We start from the raw sequence: 26,390 nt of genomic DNA on the forward strand, positions 1-26,390 counted from the left end.
GCAGCAGTTACGAGTTACTGGTCTCTGCAGCCACAACAGGCGCTGTGATTCTCGCTGGTTTGGAGGTGTGCTCCATTGCCAACACTGACTTCACCGACAGACAGTAGTCCTCCAGGATTTCAGGCAGGGCTGTCTCTAATTCCTGCTTGAAATTGCTGCCAGGAATTGAATCTGAGATTTTCTGCATGCAAAACAGATGCTCTCACACTGAACTGTGGCCCTTCACCCAGATCGGCTGCAAGAATCAGATGGGCCTCAGAGACCAATTCCTCACCTCCCCCACCCCTGTAAGTTTTGGCCACATGGCAAAAACCTTTGGGAACTCTTACGGTATATTTGCACCTGAACAGGCTTGAGTGAAGAAATCTTATCTTAACAGGTCTCTGGGGGATACAAAATATTAGACTGCATTATGGAGCCAAGGGACGCAGGTGGCGCTGTGGTCTAAACCACTGAGCCTAGGGCTCGCCAATCAGAAGGTCAGCAGTTTGAACCCCCATGACGGGGTGAGCTCCCATTGCCCTGTCCCTGCTCCTGCCCACCTAGCAGTTCGAAAGCACGTCAAAGTGCAAGTAGATAAATAGGTACCGCTCTGGTGGGAAGGTAAATTGCATTTCTGTGCGCTGCTCTGGTTTGCCAGAAGCGGCTTAGTCCTGCTGGCCACAGACCCCGAAAAACTGTCTGCAGACAAATGCTGGCTCCTTCGGCCAGTAGAGCGAGATGAGCATCGCAACCCCAGAGTCGTTCACAACTGGACTTAACTGTCAGGGGTCTCTTTCCCTTTTTATGGATCCAACCAATTAAGGCAGACTCTGTCCCAAAATACTAGAAATACAGTGAAGGTCTGTACAATATGGTAATTCTGATAGATGCTATTTCTTTCTAGAGGGTAAGCAGCTAAATAAATTTAGATTTGGCAACCAGCCCTTCTTTAAAGGTGGCCCATAAGGTGTGCAAATTGTGGATGAAAAGTTTCTTGCCTCATTATTTTGTCATCCTGCCTTTTCAAATAAGAGCAGGCTTCCATATTATCACGGCTGGAGTGGGAGCAAAAGGTCATAGCAGTGAAAAGGATCCCCCCCCCCCAATCTCTAATCCATTTTTGCAGGAGGAACCTGAAACCCTATGATGTAACTGGCAGGTCATGAAACAAATAAACCTCGTTTTTCTATCACAACAATAAATGATGCAAAAGAGAGATACCGCTGCTCTCGCAGATTGTTTGTTCAAGCATAGGATTTGACATTTAAGCTATGCAGAGTACTTTTGACCCGTGACAGTGGCAATTTATGGAGCCTAAAAGAGTGCTGTTGGGATGTATGGTGTGTTGGGGGGGGGGGTGCAGTACCGCTGGTGGGAGACACGTCATGTAGATTGTCTGGGTAGATTGTCCATCTTTGGTCCCCAACCTCCACTCAGCTCTCACACTTCCCCCTCCTCCAGTCTGGATTTTCTCATGCCAGGGATATTACAAAAAGGAGAAGGTTTGAGAATGTCAAGTTGGTGGCCATCACTGCCTCATGTGGACATGAGTTCCATAGTTTAACTATAGGTAAAAAGGTAAGGGACCCTTGGATGGTTAAGTCGAGTCAAAGGAGACTATGGGGGTTGCGGTTCTCATCTCGCTTTCAGGCCTAGGGAGTTGGCGTTTGTCTACAGATTTCCGGGTCATGTGGTCATTTTACCTTCCTGCCACCTATTTATCTACTTGCACTGGTGTGCTTCCGAAATGCTAGGTTGGCAGGAGCTGGGACCGAGGAACGGGAGGTCACTTCGTCGCCGGGATTCAATCCACGACCTTCTGATCGCAAGCTCAGTGGTTTAGACCACAGTGCCACCCGCAATGCACTGCATGGAAGACAGTAGAAAATTAATGGATGCACAGGAAGCTTAATAGTCACAGGTAGTACAGATGAGCCCATATGCACCTCTGATGGGAAAAGGCGGTCTTCTTTGAGAAGACATCCAGGGCATTCTCTTTAGCTTTGCCTGGTGGCAAACACTCAGGAAACAGCAGCCCGGAATCCATCCTTCATCCGGCTGGGTTCTGGGAAAGAACAAGCAATCCCTGTTGGGTCTCCCTGGCACTAGATCATTTATGAGCAGCGATCAGAAGAAGCAACATCTGGAGATGATTGCTCCTAAGGAGGACAGAATGCTTTCAGCTGGGAGCCATTGCAGACAAGAATTTGCACCTCCCCCCTATTTTCCAGGGGCATATGGTCTTTGTCTCACTGTGGAATTCCTTTCGGCTCAACTCATGCCTGTTTCTCGGCTGCAGGCTGGACGGCTTCCGATTTGGTTGCCAGTGCTGCCGTGGAAAAACGCCCCGGAGGGTCAACTGGAATAACTCTGGGCAAGTCATTTGAATAAGAATTCTCCGCGTAAGCAAACAGAGGATGAGCCCAGAACCTTCCTTGCAGCTTAATGTTTATACTGTATGTGATGTGTATACATTACACACACACGTTTATAAGTGGTCCATGTTTCATAAGCATACAGTAAGGTTGGTAGTACAATAGCTTTGTAAACAAGCATTTTGGTTTCCCTGTGAATGTCCCGGTCCTCAAGCACTCTGCACTTCAATCGGGAGAAAGCTATGGTTTTATGATTCTATGGTTGGTGAGTAGATTGGTGCACCAATATATCAGTGGAACTCCGCTGCCCACGGGTTCCCCATTCAAAAAGGAAAGTATCCAACATTTCCTCTCTGAGGGGACCTTTCCATAACCGGTTGCAAATAAACCCGGAAAACAAGTGTCAGTTTTATGCAATGGCAGAAACCAAAACAGAATGCGTGCGCAAGCCTCTTTGTCTGACTCAGCACAAGTTCAGACATGCTATCCATCAGCACATTCCATCCTGGGCCCAAATTGTTCTGCCTTGCAACAGGCGTGGCGTTTTTTTCAGCTCTGCAGAGAAGAATTTCCACCACCAAAGAGCTCCGTATCTCCTCGCGGAATCACCTCTGACATTTCCCAATTCCCTTTCGAGAGGATGAATGCATTACATAATCCACGTGGATCTGGCGTCACGTTGCGGGGAAGCAAAGTGAAGTAACAAAGGCTTGATAGCATCAGGCGGGTTCACCCCGTAGCTGGGAGAAATAACCGCTCCCATTTCCAGGTTGGTTGGTTAGAGAGTTGTGTGGGAGCCCAGGTCATTAAGGACTGGGAAAATATAAATTTGTTGTTTATGTGTGTTGTTGTTTAGTCATTTAGTCGTGTCCAACTCTTTGTGACCCAACGGACCAAAGCACACCAGGCACTCCTGTCTTCCACTGCCTCCCACAGTTTGGTCAAGCTCACACTGTCCAACCATCTCGTTCTCTGTCGTCCCTTCTCCTTGTGCCCTCCATCTTTCCCAGCATCAGGGTCTTTTCCTGGGAGTCTTCTCTTCTCATGAGGTGGCCAAAGTATTGGAGCCTCAGCTTCAGGATCTGTCTTTCCAGTGAGCACTCAGGGCTGATTTCCTTAAGAATGGATCGGTTTGTTTATGTGTAGTTCATGTAAATAAAGGGGATCACTCTCTCAGCCCATCTTCTTCGTATGATGGGACATGGAGAGGTCAAGCACTGCAAGGGCACTCAAAACGAAGCAATTCACATATTTTTATAGCATCATGATTTATGCAGGAATTCTGTAACTGGGTTGGCTATGTACCACTGTTTGTACATGTTCTGCAGACTGTCTTGCCACAGTGGTGCATGCTCTGCTTATCTCCCGCTTGGACTACTGCAATGCACTCTACGTGGGACTACCTTTGAAGGTGACCCAGAAACTACAATTAATCTAGAATGCGGCGGCTAGACTGGTGACTGGGGGCGGCCGCCGAGACCATATTCATTGGCTCCCAGGACATTTCTGAGCACAATTCAAAGTGTTTGTGTTGACCTTTAAAGCCCTAAACGGCCTCGGCCCAGTATGCCTGAAGGAGCGTCTCCACCCCTATTGTTCAACTCGGACACTGAGGTCCAGCTCCGAGGGCCTTCTGGCGGTTCCCTCCCTGTGAGAAGCCAAGTTACAGGGAACCAGGCACAGGGCCTTCTCGGTGGTGGCGCCCGCCCTGTGGAACGCCCTCCCATCAGATGTCAAGGAAATAAACAACTATCTGACTTTTAGAAGACATCTGTTCAGGGAAGCATTTAATATTTGAAGGACTATTGTATTTTAATATTTTGTTGGAAGCTGCCCAGAGTAGCTGGAGAAATCCAGCGCGTATAAATAATAAATTATTATTATTATTATTATCTGACGCAGCCCTGTTTAGGGAAGTTTTTAATGTTTGATGTTTTATTGTGTCTTTAATATTCTGTTGGGAGTCGCCCAGAGTAAAAACGCAGCCAGATGGGCGGAGTATTATTATTATGAATAATAATAATCTTGAAGTCAAAACAATACAGATCTTATTGAAAAAGAAATATGAGTGTTTCTCGACCTCTTGTTGTTTGGCTCCCCAGTATCTGGTCCCCACGAGGTACACTGGTTTTGGAAATGGAGGCTCTATTTTTGAATGCGACGACTATCAGGCACCGGCAGCCCTGCCTCCTATCAGTCTTGTTAACACTCTTTAAAAACCCAGCTGATCTGCTTGCAAGCGGCAAGACTCCAACAGTGGCTTGGTTGGTTCTTGGTTGAAATTCAAAGCCATTATATAATAAGGGCGTCGACGTGCTGCAGGTTACGTGCTTTCTTCCACTGTTCTGCTGGGAGCTGGCAGAGGAGCGAGGAGCGACGCGAAGGCAAGCTGCGTTTGAGCACTCAGCCAGGCTTTCGCCGATAGATGGCACAGGGGCTGCCAACTCCTGACTGCGAAGCCAAGCGACGGAATGAGGAAAGGTGCCTCCATCTAGGGAGGGGGAAAGCTCAGTGGAGATCACAGAGGCAGCGTGGTGTAGTGGTTAGAGTATTGCATGGGGACCTGGGAGGCCAGGGTTCAAATCCCACCTTGGCCATGAAGCTTGCTAATTCGGGTTCCTCGCCCGGAGAAGATCAGATAGGACGTACCCAAAGCTGTCAACGTAGCATTGCCAAAATAAGCAACAGCGCTGTCTGCTTCTGCCCTTCAAAGATGCTCTGCTACAACGGCTGCCTGAGGCAGTCGCCTCCCTCTGCCCTCTGCTTGTGCCGGCCCTGTCAAACATCCACAGTCCACGAGAGACAGTTTGCTTGTTATGTACTGAGTTGAATAGGATCCAAAACGCAGCAGTCTGATTGGTCCTAGAACAATAGGATTCAGAATGCAGCAGTCTGATTGGTCCTAGAACAATAGGCTCTAGAATGCAGCAGTCTGATTGGTCCGCAGGAGCCACCCAATCCAACTCCTGATGGAAGTGAATCCGCAACCTGATTGGCCTACAGGAGAACCCCAGAATTAGCCAATCACGTGGGGCCTATTGTGTAAAGGATGTATATAAAGCAGACATTTCGGGGGAACTTCCATTCCTCCTCACTACTCTGAGCTGAATAAAGAGCATGAAATCCACACTCAACTCCGAGTATATTTCATTGCTCTTCCTGTTCTTCGGAATGTGCCCCCTTGAACGTGCCCCACAGTTCATTGGATGCCAAGACTGGATTGCCCAGCCTCTTTGCCTGTCCTGAGCTTCTCCCTGCGAAAGATCCCAGGGCAATAAAGAAATGTTGGAGGCTGAAGGCTTGAGCAGGGTTGCCAACTTTTTCTTCCCAGAAGGGCTCCAGTGCTGCTTAACAGCAGCTGCTCCACATAGTAGTACGACTCATGCAACATGTTGGCGACTAATATACACACAATAATTACCAAAATACATTCTTTATCAATCTTCTGAGAAAAATACAAAACTTTACGCAAAGCCACAGAGACTTACGAACCACCCAACCTAAGATGAACTTATAATGTCTGATTTCAATAGATTTTTCAAGTGCTTAACTCAGTCTTTTGTTTTCTTTATCTTTTTAGGTAAGTTCATGGAAATATTAACAAGTTCGGAGTTGTTCACAATACTGAGAGATGCTAGTAAAGTTGTAGATGGATGTTAATGAAGTTGTAGACAGGCGTTTTGCACTGTTAAAAGTGCAGGAGCCCTGCCAGGGGGGAAAGTTGGCAACCTCAGAGACAAGGTATCCAGCAACCCCTTTCTCTGTCCCCCTCCCTTAATTCATTTCTCTCGGTTACCTAAGCCAGTCTGACCTACCCCACCTTGCTATCTGCAACTTGAAACATTTGAATTTATCTGTTACATAATGTAACCGATCCGACTTGTGAAAAAGTGATGGCGAGTGGGTGGGGAGACAGGCATTACACTTATGTAAGAAGCTGGTGTCATGCATGCAACTGAAGAGATGGCTGTCTGGAGAGCGCAGGATCCATCCCAGAGCCCTGTTGCCACCTGCTGGCCATGGTGGGGCACAGCAGGTTCCTTGCCCACTATACTTTCCTCTTTAAGCACAAGATACTGCCTCTTAGCATCTCTCTAGCAAAGGACTGCATGGCAGCAGCTCTTTGGGGACTTGCGCAGAGATATTTCCCATCCCCTGCTCCAGCTGGGCTTAACCTCTGCTTTTGCCTTGCATTCCCCCCCCCCTTTATTCTTCTTCTTTAAAAATATACTTTCATTCATGACATTCAGACATACAGCATGCAAAAATTACACAAAATGAGAGTTAAAATAAATCAACACTCAGATAAGTGTTTCTGAAGATATTAACAAAGTCGTGTTAAAGTTTATATATCATAGCTATTGGGGATATGAAATGATAAGAAGGTGTATGCTCAGATTGCTAACCATTAGTAAAAGGTCTTTTGTATCAATAACAATTTTAATCTATAGGGAGCAAGGGAGAAAATGAAAAATGAAAACCTATACTTCACGCATGCCAAACTGTCCTGTGAATTATAGGTCCTGTTCCACCGTATGCCACATTATTTGTATAACCAATAAGATAAAGGACCCCTGGATTTTTAAGTCCAGTCAAAGGTGACTATGGGGGTGCTATGGTCTAAGCCACTGAGCCTCTTTGGCTTGCCGATCAGAAGGTCGGTGGTTTGAATCCCGGTGACGGGGTGAGCTCCCGTTGCTCAGTCCTGCCAACCTAGCAGTTCGAAAGCACACCAGTGCAAGTAGACAAATAGGTATCGCTGTAGCGGGAAGGTAAACAGCGTTTCTGTGTGCTCTGGCTTCTGTCACGGGGTTCTGTTGTGCCAGAAGCGGTTTAGTCCTGCTGGCCACATGACCTGGAAAGCCGTCTGTGGACAAACTCCGGCTCCCTCAGCCTGAAAGCGAGATGAGCGCCGCAACCCCGTAGTCACCTTTGCCTGGACTTAACCGTGCCAGGGGTCCTTTACCTTTTTACCTTTATGATCAATAAAATCACACCAAACTGCATTAAAATGGTTGTGTTTCTTTTGGCCTCTTGCTACTTTTCAGTTTTGCAACCGTTTTTTCCAATAACACTGTTTGCCAGATTGCACGATACCATGACCCCATTGCCCTTTATCTTGCATTTTGTTGCTGTGAACCGCCTTGAGATCTCCAGGGTTTTAGGCAAGAGAGGTTTGCTATTGAGCCTGAGACCGTCTGCAAGCCAAGCAGATGTTCTGCCACAGAGCTACGTCTCTCCCCTGGCCTTCATCTGGCGTAGGGCTCAGCTCTGACGGTATAGCTGTTCACTGTGAAGTGCAATAGGAATTTTGCACAAGGCTGTGCAGTGGGGGAATCCTTTTTTGCTAATAGTAGTAGTAGTAGTAGTAGTAGTAATAATAATAATAATAATATATATTTATACCATGCCCATCTGGCTGGGTTTCCCCAGTCACTCTGGGCGGCTGAAAATTTGGAGGGGGCTCTGCAGAGAGAAAAGATCCAGTTATTTTTCTGGAGGCCTTGAGGCAGGGAGGTCTCTCTCCCAGTCTTTTTCCGCTCTGATGTTATTGAGGAATGTAGGAAATTCCATCTTGAGCTGCTTTAAGAAATGACTCGGCAGAAAAGACGTGAGATGTTCAGTCAGGCAGATCAGAGAAACATTCACGTCTTGCTCCTAGAAGGCTTCTTCAGCCCCATCACAGGAGAAACCTCTTGAGAGTAGCTCTTCTAGTGAGCCAAAGGGGTGGGGGAAGGAATATTCTGGGATTTTGTTTACTTGCAGGGGGGGGGGAGGAAGCAAAAAAGCATAGTGAACTTTCATAAACTGCCTTTGTTGTTATTGTTTAGTCGTTTAGTTGTGTCCGACTCTTCGTGACCCCGTGGACCAGAGCACGCCAGGCACTCCTGTCTTCCACTGCCTCCCACAGTTTGGTCAAACTCATGTGTCCAGTTCTGGGTACCACAGTTCAAGAAGGACACTGACAAACTGGAACGTGTCCAGAGGAGGGCAACCAAAATGGTCAAAGGCCTGGAAACGATGCCTTATGAGGAACGGCTAAGGGAGCTGGGCATGTTTAGCCTGGAGAAGAGGAGGTTAAGGGGTGATATGATAGCCATGTTCAAATATATAAAAGGATGTCACATAGAGGATGGAGAAAGGTTGTTTTCTGCTGCTCCAGAGAAGCGGACACGGAGCAATGGATCCAAACTACAAGAAAGAAGATTGCACCTAAACATTAGGAAGAACTTCCTGACAGTAAGAGCTGTTCGACAGTGGAATTTGCTGCCAAGGGGTGTGGTGGAGTCTCCTTCTTTGGAGGTCTTTAAGCAGAGGCTTGACAACCATATGTCAGGAGTGCTCTGATGGTGTTTCCTGCTTGGCAGGGGGTTGGACTCGATGGCCCTTGTGGTCTATTCCAACTCTTCTATGATTCTATGATTCTATTGAGGCATCTGATCAAAGATCTGTATTTTAAAATAAGCTTAAAAATATATTTGTAGATGCTTGCTCCAAATGCTTGCTCCAGGCCAGGCAGAAACCAGCTGGCTGAGAGCTTTTTGTTTATTCTCCTGAACAAGGGCCCCTCATTGATTTGTTGCAGTACCTCAAAGTTGTAAAAAAAGGAGCAAAAGCTGGGAGCAAAAGGTCATACGAATTACAGAATACAATCCAAGCTGCAAAAACACTAATTAGAGTTGGTAAATAGTGCCTCCCATCAAACGTGGTTTAAGGTATCCTGAGAAGGTTAAAAGGCAAAGAGCTAAAAACAACAGCTGCAGCCTGGTGAGGAAGAGAAACTGCTCTGAGGTTGTTTTTGGTCACTTTAGAAACTTGATTTTTAATAAGTTCTTCCCTTCTAAAAATCAATCTATATATATGTACTGACTTTAATGTAACTATACAAAAGAATGTAGAAAGTAAGAAATGTTAGATTCTTATGTTAGATTCTTATTTCATTGATGGTGTGTGAGAAGGTGAACCCAAGACCTCTGTTTATATGACAAAATTTGAAACCATGAGCCATCTGTTTTAGCCATTTGCCCCTGTTGCCAGAAGGGCAGAAGAGCAAAGAGCAGAAGAGCAAAGAGCAAAGGGTAATCTGATAATTAAGATGCCTTTTCAAGACAAATGTAAGATATATGATAGAAGGAAATATAGCTCTTTGTCTCCCATAAAAGGTAATAGGAAATGGGTGTATCTTTTATGATTGGTTCTAGCAAACAGCCAATAGGAATTTCAACCAGGCTGATTGGACAGAGGCAGCCAAAGGAGGAGTAAGGAGGCTGGGCTGAGGGAATATAAGTGCTGGTCACCAGGGCTGGGGTGTGCAGAGCTTTTGGTAAATATACCACTGTGCCAATCATTTATTTGTCTGACAAATAAATCATTATTTTAATTTCTCTATTGCTGCGTTGAATATTTCATTCCAGCTAAGCGTTAACCACAAGCAGGGTGCTACACTATGATTCTATGTTTCTATGATTCTATGTTCATAGCTTCGAGAACACTGTCCAACCATCTCGTCCTTTGTCGTCCCCTTCTCCTTGTGCCCTCCATCTTTCTCTTCTCTTCTCTTCTCTTCTCATGAGGTGGCCAAAGTCTTGGAGCCTCAGCTTCAGGATCTGTCCTTCCAGTGAGCACTCAGGGCTGATTTCCTTCAGAATGGATATGTTTGATCTTCTTGCAGTCCATGGGACTCTCAAGAGTCTCCTCCAGCATCATAATTCAAAAGCACCAATTCTTCAGCGATCAGCCTTCTTTATGGTCCAGCTCTCGCTTCCATACATCACTACTGGGAAAACCATAGCTTTAAGTATACGGACCTTATAAAGACCAATACTGTATCTGCTCAGGATTACTGGCACTGATTTTCAGCGCCCCTCAAGGGCTGGATCTAGACACATCAAAGAAGCGTTTCACTTAAACCTGGTGTAAATTTAAACAGAGAAATCCAGTAGGGAGGAAAACGGGACTCTGCAGCACCATCTGGCGGCACAGTGTTATATCGCATATAAAGGTAAAGGGACCCCTGACTGTTAGGTCCAGTCGCGGACGACTCTGGGGTTGCGGTGCTCATCTCGCTTTATTGGCTGAGGGACCCGGCGTACAGCTTCTGGGTCATGTGGCCAGCATGACTAAGCTGCTTCTTGTGAACCAGAGCAGCGCATGGAAACACCGTTTACCTTCCCGCCCGAGCAGTACCTATTTATCTACTTGCACTTTGACGTGCTTTCGAACTGCTAGGTTGGCAGGAGCTGGGACAGGGCAACGGGCGCTCACACCGTCTTGGGGATTCAAACCGCCGAGCTTCTGATTGGCAAGCCCTAGGCTCTGTGCTTTAGACCACAGCGCCACTCACATATAAAGGTAAAGGTAAAGGTACCCCTGCCCATACGGGCCAGTCTTGACAGACTCTAGGGTTGTGCGCCCATCTCACTCAAGGAGGCAGGGGGCCAGCGCTGTCCGAAGACACTTCCGGGTCACGTGGCCAGCGTGACATCGCTGCTCTGGTGAGCCAGAGCCGCACACGGAAACGCCGTTTACCTTCCCGCTAGTAAGCGGTCCCTATTTATCTACTTGCACCCGGGAGTGCTTTCGAACTGCTAGGTTGGCAGGCGCTGGGACCGAACAACGGGAGCGCACCCCGCCGCGGGGATTCGAACCGCCGACCTTTCGATCGGCAAGCCCTAGGCACTGAGGCTTTAACCCACAGCGCCACCCGCGTCCCCACTCACATATACAAGACATATAAATCACTTTTTCTTTTCCAGTCTAGCCGAGTCCCAGGATTCCAGATGGGGGATATATTCGCAGGCCTACCTGGGATCTTTTGCACCCAAGGGAGATGCTCTATGCGTGAGCTATGGCCCTCCCCCTAACAGGAAGATGAACCAGAAAAGGTTGGGGAAAGATCTTCTTTCTGAAGGAGGGAGGTTTCTTCCCTGAGGTTGCCACATACGGTTCCTGGTCTACACAGTGTACTTCAGTAATGCATTCCCCAATATTCTCTGCTTACCAGATGGCTTAAATCTAAGGTTGCCATATTTCAAAAGGTAAAAATCCAGAAAATATGCCACCGAGCCCAAGAACCACCCATGCACAAAATAAATAAATGCATAAATAAACAAAACATTTCAGGACATTTGAAATAAACAAAACAATCCAGGACATTTGCTTTAAAATATAAAATTCCCCCTGGAAAAGCATGCAGGACCCCCCAAAAGAGGACATGTCCAGGAATTCCCAGATGTATGACAACCCTGTTTAAATCTCCACCATGGGGCAGTTCTAAATGTACTTTTTACTGAGTCTTGGTGCCTACTTTTCAAGAGAGCCATGTGGGCTCTAGATGAGTGTATTAAATATTAAGTCTCTTCTCTCTCTTTGGTGATCACTCGTATCCGAGTAAGATTGCCTTCCATAAACACGGTTTTAAAAGTGAGTCTGTAAGTGATTGTGGAGGCCAATTCTGGATCCACACGTCCTTCCACAATGGGGACATTGGTTTCCGGGTGGGAGTTGATCATGGTGTGGATTTGCCAAGCGTGTCCTCCTCTTAGCACATTTCTCCCTTGTGTCCTGAGTTCGAGTGTCTTCAAAACCCATAACACTTTTGGTAAAGGCTGTTCTCCAATTGGAGCGCTCGTAGGCCAGTGTTTCCCAATTGTTGGTGTTTATGCTACATTTAGATTTAGATTTGCCTTGAGAGAGTCTTTAAACCTCTTTTGCATTAAGCTTTCCATTTTTAAGTTTGGAATAGAGTAGTTGCTTTGGAAGACAATAATCAGGCATCCAAACAACATGACCAGTCCAACGAAGTTGATGTTGAAGGATCATTAGTAATAATAATAATAATAAACAGAGCATTCCCAATATTAGGTTGCTCTGGACTTTCTTTGTTACCACTATATGCATGTGAAGATAGGCCATGGTGATGGTCCCATCTTAAGCCTCAGAGCATCAAGCATGTATAGCCCAGCCTTGAAAATATGATGGCCTGAGTGTTGAGAGCTAGTTTTCTGGAGGCAAGCAGAAGGACTCTGGAAAGCAATGGGTTAAGCTCCTCCTACTCAGGGGGTGACAGGTGAGTTGAAACTGAGTCCTGGGCAGCTGCAGGGCACTTCTGCTCCATAAGTCTTCAGTCATCGGGTTCACCATACCCCACCCAGTTACATTATTATGCAGACAATGCCAGTGGACTACCTTACAGAGCCGTCGCTTTGCAAAGCCAAGTGCGTGAATGCGAAAGGTGCTAAATGAAAAAGTGGTGCTTGGCTGTCCTCTGGTGGTCAGCCGAGGAATTTAGTTCATCCGAAGCAGGAAAAGTCAACGGTATCGGGGAGATCTGCAACATGCCCACTTGCTACATTTGTTCTTTTAAAATAATAATAATAGTAGTAGTAGTAGTAGTAGTAGTAGTAGTAATAGTGTTTTTGCATATTATTCAAAAAGGACTTGTAAAGAAAGAAATTGCAAAAAGATAAGGACAAAAAGCAAAACGCACAAGGACTTGCCTTCCTCTCCTTCCTGGTTTCTTTTATTTTCCCTCTCTTCGGCGTATTCTAAGTTACCAAATTCTTCTTTTCTTACTCTTTGTCACCTACTGCTGAATTTATTCAAGTCCTGTTAATCTGTTCACTTGTTTATGCTGATTCCTAAAATACTTTACAAGCATTTTTGTGTTCTTGATCATCTTGTTCTCTTGTCTTACTAGTCAGACCCGCTAACTCCACACATTCCAACATCTTGAAAGGCCGTTCTCCATTTTTGTGCAAGCAGAAGTTTGGGCTGCCCTAGTAGTGGCAGTAGTGGCCCTAGTAGTAGAGACATCACCTTGCCAACAAAGGTCCGTATAGTAAAAGCCATGGTTTTCCCAATAGTGATGTATGGAAGTGAGAGCTGGACCATAAAGAAGGCTGATTGCCAAAGAATTGACGCTTTTGAATTATGGTGTTGGAGGAGACTCTTGAGAGTCCCATGGACTGCAAGAAGATCAAACACATCCATTCTTAAGGAAATCAGCCCTGAGTGCTCACTGGAAGGACAGATTGTGAAGTTGAGACTCCAATACTTTGGCCACCTCATGAGAAGAGAAGACTCCCTAGAAAAGACCCTGATCCTGGGAAAGATGGAGGGCACAAGGAGAAGGGGACGACAGAGGACGAGATGGTTGGACAGTGTTCTCAAAGCTACAAACATGAGTCTGACCAAACTGCGGGTGGCAGTGGAAGACAGGAGTGCCTGGCGTGCTTTGGTCCATGGGGTCACGAAGAGTCGGACATGACTGAACGACTAAACAACAACAACAAAGTAGTGGCATACACAAACAGAGTCTTTCTTTTATTTGGGGGGGGGGACTTCTGTTGTTACCATTTCACGTGCCACATTTCTGTGCCGCCCGAGTCCTGGCCAATGTAAGGGCCGGCACCTTGTCCTGCAGTCATGAGCAACTTTAAGGTAATGGGGTTTGCAACTCTCTTCGGTTTCTCCCCAAGGCTGTGGGTCAAAACCAGCAGGGCTGTTCTTACATTCAAGAAACAACATGGAGGTGGAACGTTCACCAGCACCTTTAGTGGGGTGGGAACAGGGCTGGATTTTGGTTTGATGAGGTCCCAAGCTACTGAAGGCAATGGGGCCCTTTATATGTCCAGCTGTCCTTTGTCAACAACAAATTGTTGTTTTTTGTGTGTTGAATATATGCTATATGCTAATTTATGGACCTAATAGGTATCTAAAGCCATTTGCACATGTGGCCATGCAACCAGTCCATGCAGAATTTGTTGTTGTTGTTTAGTCATTTAGTCGTGTCCAACTCTTTGTGACCCCCTGGACCAGAGCACGCCAGGCCCCCTTGTCTTCCACTGCCTCCTGCAGTTTGGTCAAACTCATGTTTGTAGCTTCGAGAACACTGTCCAACCATCTCGTCCTCTGTCATCCCCTTCTCCTTGTGCCCTCCATCTTTCCCAACATCAGGGTCTTTTCCAGGGAGTCTTCTCTTCTCATGAGGTGGCCAAAGTATTGGAGCCTCAGCTTCAGGATCTGTCCTTCCAGTGAGCACTCAGGGCTGATTTCCTTCAGAATGGATACGTTTGACCTTCTTGCAGTCCATGGGACTCTCAAGAGTCTCCTCCAGCACCATAATTCAAAAGCATCAATTCTTCGGCGATCAGCCTTCTTTATGGTCCAGCTCTCATTTCTATACATACATGAATACATACATATATTCTGCATACATGCAGAATTTAGGTACCCTATATATAGAAATGAGCAAACCAGTGATATTTTAGGGAGCAGGCTAGCAGGCGGGGCCCATTACTTACATCATAGGAGCCTACACAACACAAAACACTGTTGCTGTATGTAGGTTTTATTTTATTTGGTGGTTTTTTTTTATCTTATATTTTCGAAATGTACATCCAGGTTTTTTCCCTTTAATTTTTTTTGGGGCCCCCAAGAGAGTGGGGCCCTAAGCTACAACTTGTTTCGCTTATACGTAAATCCGGCACTGGGTGGGAGCCAAGAAAGGGAATGGAGGGGGGAGCCTTTATGTTTCCCCAGCTCCTACTAAAGAATCAAATCCCATGGGATGTTTTAGTTTTGGAATACAATCACTGTCCTCCTTCCTCTGTTCTCCTCTCTTTGCACAGACATCGTCTTTTCTCTCAGGACAGGATATCCTAGAACAACGGCAGCAGCTGCCTCAACAACAACAACAACAGCCGCTGCCGCCAAGCCAAGGTTTGTGCAGGAGAGTGACAAAGAGACACCTTAATGCCCAGGTGGCAGGGTGCATATAAAGTCTGCATATAAATGCAATATTTGTGCAAACCCCCAGATGGAAACCCAGTATATTTGGCAAAATTGCGTCAAAAATGTGTGTGCTAGGAGAAATTCGCAGTAAAGTGCTGGCGCGTTTTCGTTCAGAATTGAAAAATTCGCAAACAAGTGTGGAAATGTGGGGAACTGAATGCTCGGGCAGGAAACGAAAAAAGGAGAGAAACTGAAATTGGCCGATCGGCCGATTCTCACTCTGCATCTACAGAAGAGTGGGGAATACAGTGGTACCTCTGGTTGCGAATGGGAGCCGTTCCGGAGGCCCCTTCGCAATATGAAAAGCCCACAACCTGAAGCGCTGTATCTGCGCAGGTGCACGGCACGATTTGGTGCTTGTGCGCATGCGCGAAGCGCGGTTTAGCACTTGTGCGCATGCACGACCGGCGAAACCCGGATGTAACCCTTTCTGGTACTTCCGGGTCGCCACAGGACGCAACCTGAAAAAACGTAACATGAAGCAAATGTAACATGAGGTATGACTGTACTGTTAACAGAGATAGATGAGCTGATAGTGGGGACCCCAAGGACCCCCCCCAATATGATGAAACCACACAGCACAGGCTGCCAGCCAGATACTTTAAAAGCTTCCCTAAACAAGGCTGCCTTCAGATGTCTTCTAAAAGTCTGGTACAGTGGTACCCCGGGTTAAGTACTTAATTTGTTCCGGAGGTCCGTTCTTAACCTGAAACTGTTCTTAACCTGAAGCACCACTTTAGCTAATGGGGCCTCCTCTGCCACTATGTTGCTAGAGCACGATTTCTGTTCTCATCCTGAAGCAAAGTTCTTAACCTGAGGTACTATTTCTGGGTTAGCGAACTCTGTAACCTGAAGTGTATGTAACCTGAAGCGTATGTACCACTGTAGTTGTTTTTGACATCTGGTGGGTGGGCGTTCCACAGGGCGGGTGCCACTACCGAGAAGGCCCTCTGCCTAAGGAGAGTTGGATGCTGGATCAGACCCAAGACCCACCTAGTCCAGCATCCTGTCCTCTCAGTGACCAGCTAGAAGCCGGGGTGATCTTCAGCCCTCACTTAACAGCTGCAGTAGGAAGATCTGAGGTTGTGAATCAGGATATTTTTCTGATCTCTGCCCAACGATCTCCTCCCTCCTTGCAGAGGGTTATATTTATTCTCCACATCACATTTACAAAACCCCTACATCAACTATGGAAACGTTTCCATCCTCTGCGTTGTCCGATCCACCCCTAACGCTGATTCTTTAGATCTCAGAGGGAGCAGCCAAGAAACTTGAACCCGGGTCATGGGATGTAAGGCGAGACCGCGACGACTTAAGAGATGGAAGGCGGTCCGCTTGTTGTGACCAGCCTGCGGGTGTTCTGTCAAGATGGCTCAAAATATACTTGCAAAAAGAAGCTTGATTTACTCTTATGGTGCGTATCTCTTCATGCAAATGCATTTTCAACCGAGAACTTTTTAAGAGCAGAATTTATACAATTGCAGTGTCGTGATGTTCTGGAGAGGATTCCCAATTTCATAATAGTGGCAATCTTCTCTTCAGACTTACAAAACCCAGCTGCTCAAAGATACGACCAAAAGGGGAAAGGTTTTCCTGGATGTTCTGGGGGGATAAAAACAGTAGACACCAAGGTGGTTCCTGACCTTTTGCTTTTGAATCAGACCATGCTGCTTTCATGTTTAAATCAGAAGTGTGCGGGGAGGAGGGGGTTAAGCTCAAGGAAGTGTGTAGGGGATTGTGGTGTCGGCTGTATTCAGGCTTTGCGGATCTGAGAACCTGGGGAACCTCATCAGCCTGAAATCCTAGCTTCTCTTTACCTCAGGCTCATGAAATCCACAGCCTGCTAAGCCAAGCACACCCACCATGTATGCCGATGGGGGAATCAAAACACCTCTCGCATTTGCTCTCTGTTGGTGCTGACCTTTAAAGTCCTAAATGGCCTTGGCCCAGTGTACCTGAAGGAGTGTCTCCACCCCCATTGTTCTGCCCGGACACTGAGGTCCAGCTCCGAGGGCCTTCTGGAGGTTCCCTCCCTGCGAGAAGTGAGGTTACAGGGAACCAGGCACAGGGCCTTCTCGGTAGTGGAGCCTGCCCTGTGGAACGCCCTCCCATCAGATGTCAAGGAAACAAACAACTGCAGTCCTACCTCTAGTTGCGTTAGGTTCATGTTGCGTTTTTTTCTGGTTGTGAATGTGGCAAACCCGGAAGTGTTTACTTCTGGGTTTGCCGCTTCATGCATGCGCATGTGCGCTCTCTATTGCATCACACGCATGCACAGAAGCGGCGCTCTACTTATGGACTTTTCAGGGTGCGAATGGAAACCCAGAACGGATTGCGTCCATAAGTAGCGGTACCACTGTACCTGACTTTTAGAAGACATCTGAAGGCAGCCCTGTTTAGGGAAGTTTTAAATGTTTGATTCTATATTTAATTTTCTCTTGGGAGCTGCTCAGAGTGGATGGGGGAAATCAGCCAGATGGGCGGGCTATAAAGAATTGATCATCATCATCATCATCATCATCATAGAATCATAGAGTTGGAAGAGACCACAAGGGCCTCCAAAGAAGGAGACTCCACCACACTCCTTGGCAGCAAAGTGCCTCTCATTTTTTTTGCCCAAGTGCAATACTTTACATTTCTCCCTGTTAAAATTCATCTTGTTTGTTTTGGCTAATCTGTCAAGGTCGTTTTGAAGTGTGATCCTGTCCTCTGGGGTGTTAGCCACCCCTCCCAGTTTGGTGTCATCTGCAAATTTGATCAGGATGCCCTTGAGTCCATCATCCAAGTCGTTGATAAAGATGTTGAATAAGACCGGGCCCAAGACAGAACCCTGTGGCACCCCACTAGTCACTCTTCTCCAGGATGAAGAGGAACCATTGATGAGCACCCTTTGGGTCCGGTCAGTCAGCCAGTTACAAATCCACTGAGTGGTAGCATAGTCAAGACCGCATTTTACCAGCTTCTTTACAAGAATATCATGGGGCACCTTGTCAAATGCCTTGCTGAAATCAAGGTAGGCTACATCCACTGCGTTCCCTTCATCTACCAGGCTTGTAATTCTGTCAAAAAATGAGATCAGGTTAGTCTGACATGACTTATTTTTCAGAAATCCATGCTGGCTATTGGTGATCACAGCATTCCTTTCTAGGTGCTCACAGACTGTTCATCATCATCATCATCATCATCATCATCATCATCTCTGGGGCTGGAGAAACAGCAGGATGTCAAGCCCCTAACAGTGGAGTCTGTTCTGTTCTGTCCCAGTCTCAGACCCGCCTCACTCATGACAAGGCGGAAAAGTGGTGTTGAAATCTTGTGGGAGCTCATGGAGCGCATGATGCTGGCGCTGTTTCTCCAGCGACAGTGGTGGGGCAGCAGCAGGATGGCAGCCCTCAGGCGGCAGAATGGGGTCTGCCAACCCTGCTGGGTCTGCCCTCCGCCAGTTGTCACCTTCCTGCTGTCTTACTTCCAAGTACCCCAGGGAGTGGCGGTGGCTGTCAGCTTCCGACTCCGCCATCCCTGTAGAACTCAAAAGGATGGGGACAAATCTAGAATTAGTTGCCTCTGCCTATTATAGCCTCTGGCTCCCCCTACTGTTGGCCTCCTTAAGTGCGGCTATGCCACTCTCAATGGGCAGCAGCCACAATAGGGCCTTACAGGCCAAGATTAGCACCTTGAACTTGACCCCATAGCAAATCAGGAGCGAGCCAGCAAAATTTAAGCCCAGAGACTCCTATGTGTCAGAATGAATGAGGTTTTAACGAAATGCTTAGTTATTGCCACTAGGGGTCAGGATTAGATATGCGGTTGCTAGCCCTTGCAAATAAATGAGTGAAACTTTTAAGAGATTACCTTCTAAGTCCAGAAATGGATTCCTCGCACCCTCACCCCGAAAGTTCAACATCTTTTAATGTTGTTTTTGTTAGCTCATAAAGTTCATTTAAGGTATATAACAGGGACTTCCTTTTTCTTTCTTTTACATATGTATTCTTTGCTGTTTAAACTGGAGACCATCTAAAGTTACACTCATGTGGCCTGGCAGCATGCTGAGCAAACAAATTACCAGCTGATTTAGTTACTGTCTGGCTAGGATTTCCAAAGGATCTGGCTTCGAGATCTGTGACGCAGCAGAGCGTGGAAGATTACTGAGGTGCCAGAAAAGGAAAAAAAAATCATAGAATCATAGAATTGGAAGGGACCTTAAGGGTCATCTAGTCTAACCCTCTGCAACGCAGGAATCTCAGCTAGAGCATCCCTCACAGATGGCTATGCAACCTCTGCTGAAAAAATTCCAAGGAAGGAGAGTCCACCACCTTCCGTCCCTCGGTCGAACAGCTCTTACTGTCAAAAAGTTCTTCCTGATGTTTAATAAGAATATCCCTTCTTGTAGCTTGAAGACATTGGTTTGAGTCCTACCCCCCAGAGCAGGAGAAAACAAGCTTGCTCCCTCTTCCATGTGACAGCCCTTGAGATATTTGAAGATGTCAATCATATCTCCTCTCAGTCTACTCTTTCCAATGCTCAACAGACTCAACTCCTTCAACCGTTCCTCATAAGGCTTGGTTTCCAGCCCCTTGATCATCTTGGTTGCCCTCCTCTGCTCACCTTTCAGCTTGTCAGCATCCTTCTGAAACTGTGGTGCCCAGAATTGGACACAGGACTCCACATATGGTCTGACCAAGGAAGAATAAGTGGGACTATTACTTCTCTTGATCTGGACACTATGCTTCTTTTGATAACGCCTAGAATAGCATTAGGGACACGGGTGGCGCTGTGGGTTAAACCACAGAGCCTAGGACTTGCCTATCAGAAGGTCGGCGGTTCGAATCTCCACGACAGGGTGAGCTTCCGTTGCTCTGTCCCTGCTCCTTCCAACCTAGCAGTTCAAAAGCACGTCAAAGTGCTAGTAGATAAACAGGTACCTTCCGGCGGGAAGGTAAAGGGCGTTTCCGTGCGCTGCTCTGGTTCGCCAGAAGCGGCTTAGTCATGCTGGCCACATGATCCGGAAGCTGTACGCCAGCTCCCTTGGCCAATAAAGCAAGATGAGCGCCGCAACCCCAGAGTCAGTCACGACTGGACCTAATGGTCAGGGCTCCCTTTACCTTTAACTAGAATAGCATTAGCTTTGTTTGTTTGTTTGTTGCTGCTTCATGACTCATCTTAAGCTTGTGGCCTACTTAGACCCCTAGATCCTTTGCGCATGTACTGCTAGTAAGCCAGGTGTCCCCCATCTTATATTTGTGCATCTGGTTCTTCCTGCCTAAGTGCAGAACGTTAACATTTGTCCCTATCAAAATTCATTTTGTTAGCTTGCGCCCAGTTCTCCAATCTGTTACAGTCATTTTAAATTCTGATTCTGTCTTCTGTGGCATTAGCTGCCCTTCCCAGTTTGATGTCATCTGGAAATTAGATGAGCGCCCCCTCAATTCCTTCATCCAGGTCATTTATAAAGACGTGGAACAACCACAGGCCCTATTTGTCACTTTTTTCCAGGATGACAAGGAACCATTAATGAATACTCTTTGGGTTCAGTCAGTCAACCAGCTACCAATCCACTTAACAGCTACCTCATTCAACCCACATTTTACCAGCTTCTTCGTGATAATATCATGGGGCATTTTGTCAGAAGCCTTACTTAAATCAAGACACACTATGTCCACAGCATTCCCCTCATCCACCAAGCTTGTAATTCCATCAAAAAAAAGAAACAAGATTCGTCTGGACTTTATTGATCACAGCACCCTTTTCTAAGTGCTCACAGAGCGAATGTTGAATTATCTGAGGTCTCTCAATGTCTAGCACTAGCCATAGGAAGTTTGGGGTGGTCAGGCTCTTTTTCAATAGCAGTACAGTGTACCTCGGGTTACAGACGCTTCAGGTTACAGACTCCACTAACCCAGAAATAGTACTTGGGTTAAGAACTTTGCTTCAAGATGAGAACAGAAATTGCATGGCAACGGCACGGCAGCAGCGGGAGGCCCCATTAGCCAAAGTGGTAACTCAGGTTAAGAACAGTTTCAGGTTAAGAACAGACCTCCAGAACGAATTAAGTTCTTAACCCGAGGTACCACTGTAATGCTCTGGTTCCTAGATGCTGAATACAAGCTGAGGAAAGGACTGTAGCTCAGTGGCATAAAACAGCTTCCTATATCTTGTAAAAATAATGCAGTCTCACAACCATCACGCCCAGTTGCCCCTGATAGCCTTGTCCTGCATGAAGTGCCCATTAGTGCGACCGAGCTACCAGTGGCGTAGCGTGGGTTGTCAGCACCCGGGGCAAGGCAAGTAATTTGCGCCCCCCGCTGCACTGTCCCTCCCCCAGATAGTCCCTCGCTCTCTCACCGCACCGCATGCCTGGCACCCCCCCTCCACAGTGGGCGGTGACCCGGCGGCTCGGATCGGATTCGCACAGCCAGCACTGCAGTGAGAGAGAGTGAGTGAGCCAGGTAGGGGCAGAGAGCTGCGAGTGCGAGCGCGCCCCCCCAGATGTTGCACCCGGTGCGCCCGGCCCCCCCTGCACCCCCCACGCTACGCCACTGCTACTTCACGTGGTCTGAGCCTGGGGTCTGGGCTGTGTGGGACTTGCTTGGGGGCGCATAAGGAGAGCCTCTGTCGCCTGGGCCAGATTTTCTGGGTAAGAAAGTCTCCTTTTGTCTCAGGGAAGGTTCTCTCCTTCGTTCCCACAAAGCAGCCTTTGTGCCTGGAAGCTGCAATGGATCCAAGGCAGTTTCTCCGGACTGTGCGAGGAGTTATTGTGCTTTCTCAGCTGTGCTTTTATTTTTAATCCAAACAGGAAGAAAGCCCAGGAAGCCGGCTGAGAGGTCGAGCATGGCAGTGCCTCGGAGGGAGTGTTTTATCAGGCCCTTGAGCCGGTTGATAAGAGACTGCCCAGGAGAGTCGCTTCGGCTGTGGAATGTCGCCCAGATAACAGAAAAGAAAGTCGAGGGAACAGTTTGTGGGTGCCGGAGATCCCTTTCGTTTATAGCTCCCCAGTTCTCAGAGTTTGGGGGAATGCCAGGGACTCCGTGTGCACACAGGGGCTGTTTCCTTTGAAATAATAAAAAAATTAAGGTCTTATATATATATATATAATAAATGTTCATAAACGTACCAAGCAAACACGTACATAAATATATAAACCACATGTCTGAAGCAGCACAGGAAAGCAGTCCTGGAGCCATTTTGGCTCCCAAACTGACCAAATGTTTAATCTGGAAAATGGAAAAGCCTCCCCATTGTCTTTTCATTCACAAAACCTGTCTTAAGGGTATATCTATGTATGAATAGGGTGAGCCTGTGACCTGGCTCAGGAACGAAGTATTTGTCACTACAAAAGACTGGCCAGGCTCCCCAGGGTATCCAATCAAGTGAGCATTAACAGGTAATCTGCCAGACAGGAGATAAACAACGACAGGAGGTAAACAACGCACTCGGATTTCTGCTGTAGACCTCCCTTTCTGTGATGTAGGTATGATATTTCTGGGGGTGGTCTTGGACTCCAGGGCGGGCAATTTAAAATGTCTACATAAGAGCGGGCACACCTTTGTTCTGGGTCCTCCTCCTTTCCTGCGTGTGGGGGGAGCACCCTGTTGCAACAGTTCAATAAAGATCAGGCTTATGAGCTGCTTTGCTTCTCAATATTCTCTGGTTGGCCTCTGTTCTTTTCTCTGACTAATGGAGAACCTACAAAGGACTCTATAAGGGCTCTTGTGTCCCCCATAAGGGAATAAGACCAGATTTTCATTTATTACACCTTCCATAGAATCATAGAACTGTATAATTGGAAGGGACCACGAGGGTCATCTAGTCCAACCCCCTCCAATGCAGGAATCTTATGCCCAGTGTGGGGCTGGAACCCATGACCCCGTGATTAAGAGTCTCCTGCTTTGTAAACAAGGCCATAGAATCGCAGCATCGTAGAATTGTAGAGTTGGAAGGGACCCCGAGGGCCATCTACTCCAACCCCCTGCGTGCTCCAATTTATTATTTATTATTTATTGAATTTATATACTGCCCTATACCCAGAGGTCTCAGGGTGGTTCGCATAAAAGGATATAAAATAAAAATAAAAACAATAACCCAAGAATAAAGGTAAAGGTACCCCTGCCCGTACGGGCCAGTCTTGACAGACTCTAGGGTTGTGCACTCATCTCACTCTAGAGGCCGGGAGCTAGCGCTGTCCGCAGACACTTCCGGGTCACGTGGCCAGCGTGACAAGCTGCATCTGGCGAACCGGCACCAGAGCAGCACACGGAAACGCTATAAAGCGGTACCTATTTATCTACTTGCACTTAAGGGTGCTTTCGAACTGCTAGGTGGGCAGGAGCTGGGACCGAACGATGGGAGCTCACCCCGCCGCGGGGATTCGAACCGCCGACCATGCGATCGGCAAGTCCTAGGCACTGAGGTTTTACCCACAGCGCCACCCAAGAATAACACCCCCCAAAAGAGCCACATTTTAAAAGGGTATGGGATGTTGATTAAGTCAACCAAAGGCCTGGTTAAAAAAGAACATTTTTGCCTGGCGCCTAAAGGTGCATAATGAAGGCGCCAGGCGAACTTCCCTGGGGAGAGCATTCCACAGATGGGGAGCCACTGCAGAGAAGGCCCTGTTCTTGTGTTGCCACCCTTCGGACCTCTCAAGGAGGGGACACACAAAGGAGGGCCTCAGAAGATGATCTCAGGATCTGGGTAGGCTCATATGGAAAGAAGCGGTCCTTGAGGTTTTGTGGTCCTGAGCCGTTTAAGGCTTTATAGGTCAAAACAGGCACTTTGAATTGGGCCTGGAAACTAATTGGTAGCCAGTGCAGTCGGACCAGGATCGGTGTAATATGCTCAAACCGTCTTGCTCTGGTGAGCAACCTGGCCGCTGAATTCTGCACCGGCTGAAGTTTCTGAACCGTCTTCAGAGGCAGCCCTATGTATAACACATTGCACTAATCTAACCTTGAGGTTACCAGAGCATAGACAACAGTAGTTAGGCTATCCTTGTTCACATAGGGGCAAAGCTTGGCCACCAGCTGAAGCTGATGGATGGCACTCCGGGCCACTGAGGCCACCTGAGCCTCAAGCAACAGCAAAGGATCCAGGGGTGCCCCCAAGCTACAAACCTGCTCCTTCAGAGGAAGTGTAACCCCATCAATAGCAGGCGATCTCCCAGCCATCTGGTCTAGGGAACCACCCACTAACAGTGTCTCAGTCTTATCCGGATTGAGCTTCAGTTTGTGGGCTCCCATCCTGTCTATTACCGAGGCAAGACACTGGTCCAGCACTTCCACTGCCTCACCTGCAGATGTAAAGGAGAAATAGAGCTGAGTGTCATCAGCATATTGCTGACAACGTACTCTGAACCTCTGGATAATCCCACCCAGCGGTTTCATGTAGATGTTAAACAATGTGGGGGTACTCTCCCACTCAGAAGAAGAAGAAGAAGAAGAAGAAGAAGAAGAAGAAGAGTTTGGATTTGACATCCCGCTTTATCACTACCCGAAGGAGTCTCAAAGCGGCTAACATTCTCCTTTCCCTTCCTCCCCCACAACAAACACTCTGTGAGGTGAGTGGGGCTGAGAGACTTCAGAGAAGTGTGACTGGCCCAAGGTCACCCAGCAGCTGCATGTGGAGGAGCAGAGACGCGAACCTGGTTCACCAGATCACAAGTCCACCACTCTGTACCACTACACCACACTGGCTCCCTGGTATTCTGGTACTACTCTGGTACTCTCGCCCACCTGGAAATTCAAACCCTCCACCTGCCACCAGATAAGACGGTATCTGCAAGAGGCCTTCCTGCAAAGTCAGCAAGTGGGACATTCACAGGGAAACCAAAATGCTTGTTTACAAAGCTATTGTACTACCAACCTTACTATATGCTTGTGAAACATGGACCACTTACAAACGCCATCTCCAACTCCTTGAAAGATTTCATCAACGGTGTCTCCAAAATTTTTTTACACGTCACTTGGGAAGACAGGCGAACCAATGACAGTGCACTGGAAGAAACAAAAATCACCAGTGTCGAAGCAATGATTCTTTTTTTTTTTTAAAAAAAAATATTTATTAGAAGTTTGATAGTTACAGGGGGAAAAAAAAAAGGAAAAAAGCAGTAAAAAAATTAACAAACAATACATCGAAAATAAAAACAAAAAACAATACATCAAAACAACAAGAAAAACAAAAACATTTAAAAACACATCCAATATTTCCATATCTTTCCCTTTCATTTACTTGTTTCATCGACCTCCTCACACCTCCCTTTTTTGTATTCTAGTTCAATTAGCTATTTCAGCAAATCCTTTCCATCTTTCTCAATTTTTTGTTCTATAATTCATCTTAACACAATCTAACCTTAAATTTTCCACTTTGGCCCATTAACAATCAGTTTTTGCTTAATTCTTTATAACATTTCTGCTAAAACCATATAACTTCATTCCAGCATTCTTCTAACATTCATTAATTTTGCAATATTTCTGTAAATATACTTTGAATTTTTTCCAATCTTCTTCCACCGACTCTTCTCCTTGGTCTCGGATTCTGCCAGTCATTTCCGCCAATTCCATGTAGTCCATCAGCTTCATCTGCCCGAAGCAAAGATTCTTCAACATCAACTTTGTTGGACTGGTCATGTTGTGTGGATGCCTGATGATCGTCTTCCAAAGCAAGTACTCTATTCTGAACTTAAAAATGGAAAGTGTAATGCTGTTGGTCAACAAAGGAGGTTTAAAGACTCTCTCAAGGCAAATCTAAAAAAAATGTACTATAAACACTGACAATTGGAAAACACTGGCCTGCGAAAGCTCCAATTGGAGAACAGCCTTTACCAAAGGTGTCATGGGCTTTGAAGACACTTGAACTCAGGACGGAAGGGAGAAATGCGCTAAAAGGAAGGCACACTTGGCAAACCCTCACCATGATCAACTCCCACCCAGAAACCTATGTCCCCACTGTGGAAGGACATGTGGCTCCAGAATTGGCCTCCACAGTCACTTACAGACTCAATGTTAAGACCGTGTTTATGGAAGACAATCTTACTCAGCTATGAGTGATCGCTGAAGAAGAAGAAGATTTAAGATTATCTTTTAGGTATCCGAAGCTATGGATGGCATTGTAAGCCAAAACCAGTACTTGAGCTTAGCTCGGTAGCTACTTGACAATTCTTTCAGCAGTGGAGTGATTTGCGGTCCAATTGCTGCATTTTGCACCCGCTGCACCCCCCAGGGTAGCCGCGCAGAGAGGGCACTG

At 46.8% G+C, this 26,390-nt stretch overlaps 1 long non-coding RNA gene across 1 annotated transcript; it reads left to right on the plus strand.

The window, feature by feature from the left end:
- The first annotated feature begins 2,478 nt into the window (after positions 1–2,478).
- Positions 2,479–22,851, plus strand: LOC310657807. Its single transcript, XR_014501955.1, has 3 exons — positions 2,479–3,126; positions 14,990–15,080; positions 21,946–22,851. It is a non-coding gene; the product is annotated as an uncharacterized lncRNA (long non-coding RNA).
- Positions 22,852–26,390: the final 3,539 nt, after the last annotated feature.

Source organism: Podarcis tiliguerta, assembly GCF_965153285.1.
Source record: "Podarcis tiliguerta genome assembly, chromosome: 9".
NCBI lineage: Eukaryota > Metazoa > Chordata > Lepidosauria > Squamata > Lacertidae > Podarcis > Podarcis tiliguerta.